The sequence below is a fragment of the Pinus tabuliformis genome, chromosome 2_2 (genome assembly GCF_031772625.1).
Source record: "Pinus tabuliformis cultivar Carrire ecotype Pingquan chromosome 2_2, CPIR1, whole genome shotgun sequence".
Taxonomy (NCBI): domain Eukaryota; kingdom Viridiplantae; phylum Streptophyta; class Pinopsida; order Pinales; family Pinaceae; genus Pinus; species Pinus tabuliformis.
This window is the reverse complement of record NC_142300.1, coordinates 124,261,001-124,265,218: the sequence shown is the minus strand read 5'-3', so window position 1 is coordinate 124,265,218 and position 4,218 is coordinate 124,261,001. Positions and strand designations below refer to the sequence as shown.

The 4,218-nt window shown below is 31.7% G+C and overlaps 1 pseudogene; it reads right to left on the bottom strand.

Annotated features, from left to right (window-relative positions):
- Positions 1 to 1,112: 1,112 nt before the first annotated feature.
- On the bottom strand, positions 1,113 to 1,556 carry LOC149191651 (protein mago nashi homolog pseudogene; annotated as a pseudogene).
- Positions 1,557 to 4,218: the final 2,662 nt, after the last annotated feature.

Below are 4,218 nucleotides of genomic sequence, written 5' to 3'. Positions count from 1 at the left end.
TCCTTCTCTGTGCAAGTTATAAGAAGAAAAGGAAGCAAAGGGGACATTATAAACTAGAGGTGATGCCAAGGTCGTTTGTTGAGTAGAAGTTTCCTGAATAAATAATGTTACATTATCATTATGTGATTACAATGATGGTGGACTGGTGATAGGGTTGATAGAGATGACAGGAAATTGCAAAAGCTACAGGGACGCAGAGACATTATTGCCCAGTCATGCATTAAATGATTCCATATGGGTTATAATATAAAAAGGTTAATATTACATGTTGAACCTCTCGGTCGGTATGAACCAAGCGTTATGGTATATTACCTAGAACAACATAAATTATTGAACGTTATGGTATATCACTGAGAACTTTAATATTTCAGATCACATATTACAATGCTTACATTAATCACTTGTGGGAAATCAGATTGCATTGAATTGCTATCCAATAAAAGTTCGTTTAATTGGTGCGTATGGTGCATATTATGAGCAATTGTTGCATATTACAGTTCTTATAATGATGACAGTGCATTCAATTAGTGTGTATTACAATGAGTTCATTCCTTTCTTATGTGACTGGGAATGGAGCCTTGAAGATTTGTGTTGTGTGTTGCTCTACAATGTGTTGGTCAAGGCATTGGTGACAACATCAACATTATATTCAGTGTTTTATTATTGTGGTGACATTGTATACTCGGTGTTATATTATTGTGGCGACAACGTAGATTCCATGGGTTAATACTGCGAAGTGATATATGTTGGCATATATATTGGTGGTATACACTGGCATTAATACAGAGGTGTGTGGCTTGGTATTTTATCACATATCCGACGGTGGTTATATTCGATGGTTGATATGGTGCTTAAAGTTTACTTGATATTATTGTTGCAATACACATTGATATATAATATTGTATTGATATATAACCTAATTATAATAATATAGATTGGCATTCATATTATTGATGATGGGTGTTGCCTATGGGTTGTTGGAAAATGGCTCATTGGCTTTCAAATAAGTTATGGCGTGCGTGCGACGATAATACATAGCATACAAAAAGATCCATTGTGCTCTTTAATCTAAATCTTAGGATCATATAATATGCATATGCAACCATTTATGTCTAGATAGGCTTAATTTTGAAGTGCGGGTGAATGAGAGAGAACACAAAGCACTTGAGGTCCTGAATAAGATAATAGAAAATCCGAGGGCCTTTGGGATCATTTCTCCTTTGCGCATTGATTGGAAGTATTAAAGGAAATATGCCCGTTCCCCATAACTATTCCATCTCCTTACATCCAATCCTATCTGGCTCAGGCCAGTTATTATCGTCTTCCTTCATTATCTCTCTTTCGACAATGATCCATCGACATTCCCTGAGATCATCCTGAGTAAGGAAAACTTCTCTGTGAATCATTGTGTCGATCTTGTAGTTCAAATTTTTTACATAGTGGAGCTTGCAGTCAGGACAGAATTCGAACTCTAGAAACTCGTGGCCGAATTTTCCCTTGTCACCCACATATTACCTAATGTAAAAATCTCTCGGATCGTTTTCCATTGTCAACATCTGATCATTGGTCGGGATTTGGTGAGCAATAATACATATGGTTTTGAATTGATCAGCATTGGTAAGGGTATTAATGGCTAGCTTCAGTTAGCTTTAATACATTTGCCAACGTGCATAATCACTACAACATTGGTATATGGGCATATATATATGACCCCGATTACATAATGGTGTGTTGGCGTACCGTGATGGGTTATTATCCTGTGTTGTTTTATTCATTGATATTGATTGCATTAATGTTTGGTATGGTGTATTAATATATGGTGTTTTCAAATGTTTGGTAGGGTGCATTTGATATATTAAAGAGATTTATTTTGGTGGTGATGTTATATATATATATTAGGGTTGGGTTTTTGGATGTTTAGGGATTTTTATTATTTCTTCACGATATAAAGGTTTTTGATCTTCATTGTAACACACTTTATAAGGCATTAGTCGTCTCACATTTCTCAGACATAAGCTACACATTTCTCAGACATAAGCTACCATAGCCAAGCTAGTTTACTTTCATGTTGTATTTAAATAGTTTTCAACATTTGTTAATTGAAGTTTAGTTTCACTATAACTTTGAGTTTGTGTTTTAAATTTGTATATAATTTCATTCGTTCATAAATCCGGACCAATTTTGGGCATAGGCTAAATAGAATAGTTTTAGAGATTTCAGGATTTGGTGAGCATTAATACATATGGTTTTGAATTGATCTTGAATTGATCGGGCATTGGTGAGGTTATTAATGACTAGCTTCATTTAGCTTTAATACATTTTCAGTGTCAATACTTTTTCCAACTTGCATATTCACTACAACATATATATATATATATATATATATATATATATATATATATATATATATATATGTATGTATGTATGTATGTATATGTATATGTATATGTATATGTATATGTATATGTATATGTATATATATGACCCTATATATATATATGACCCTGATTTACTTAATGTAGTGTTGGCATACAATGGTGGGTTATTATCGTGTGTTGTGTTATTCATTGATATTGATTGCATTAATGTTTGGTATGGTGTATTAATATATGGTGTCTCCGCTTGTTTGGTATGGTGCATTTGATATATTAAAGAGAGTTATTTTGGCAGTTATATATATATATATATATATATACATATCCTAAGGTTAAGTTTTTGGATGTTTAAGGATTTTCATTATTTCTTCATGATATAAAGGTTTTTGATCCTCATTGTAACCTACTTTAGAAGGCATGTAGTAATCACGTTTCTTCTCAAAGATAAGCTACCATCACTAGAGCTAGTTTGCTTTCATTCTGTATTTAAACAATTTTCAGCATTTGTTATTTATTAATTGAAGTTTAGTTTCACTATATCTTTGTGTTTGTGTTTTAAATTTGCAATTTCATTTCATTCGTTCATAAATCAGAACTAATTTTGGGCATAGGCTAAATAGAATAGTTTTAGAGATTTCATCACAACGAGGGATATATATATATATATATATATTACTTACTTACTTACTTACTATTAAAATTGTAGGAACTAATCAAGATCACAATTAAAATAATGTCTAAACAAACAAAATTAAATAAACTTTTTCTCAGTAATGGATTCTCCTTGAATTATACTATCTTAAACAATATTCAAAGAGAACAACTTAGAATTTAATTAAAAAAAAGGTAGCATATTAACCCGTGTTCAAGGTTATGACTCATGTAAGTATCATTCTAAGAGAATTGATACGTGATATATTAACTTTTGAACTCTGAGAATTAGGGCCTTGCATGATGAATTCTTACTTTGAGAATTTCCGCAACACAGGAAGGTTAAGATCGTTCACAGTGGAAAACAATGGTGGAAAGAGTTTTTGGGTTGACGAGATGTTTATTAATGAGAGCTTCGGACAAATAATATTTTGAGGGTAATGGTTGTAACTTCTGTAAATTAGTCTTTTGAGGATGACTGTGGTAAATTAAGATTACAAATTGGTAATTCTAAACCCACAGTACATAGGCCTCCTTTGATCACCTATTTTTTTGTCGTTGTATTGGTAAATAACACTTAAAGTCCCAACCAAATATTTGTCTTTGGAAAAAAGGAAAATTCATTAGAATTTTATGCTTTTAAATACGCTACATTAAAGAATAATACCATGGGAAAAACCATGGGTTGCCTAAAGCTGAAGCCAAAAAGGTAAACTGACTATTTTACTCAATTTTATTTTAATTATTTAGTTTTTTTTAATTTTATTTCATTTCATTAATTTGTTTTTATTTATGTTTTTGTTTTTATTTTTATGTAATTTGGCTGAGTCAAAAATTTTACATAACAGGACATGGTAGGACTAGACATTACAACATCTCTTCCATATTGGGTTGGAGAGTGCATCAGGATGCAAAAATTTCAAACATAAACTTGGGTTTCCATATAACCATATAATTTCAATCAAGGATTTGACAAGATGGAAGACCTGGAATATTTTGGGAAAATGAGGTGAGGAGTAATAAAAATTTAAATGAGGTCAATTTTAGTGCTAACAGAAACATCAACCACACTTTCATTTAGTTTGTAAACCATTTCTTGCATACATAATCGATCATTAGTCACATTCAATTAGCATAACAATATTGTTTTATATACAATAGTAGACTACTCTTGGCCTGCAAGCATGACATA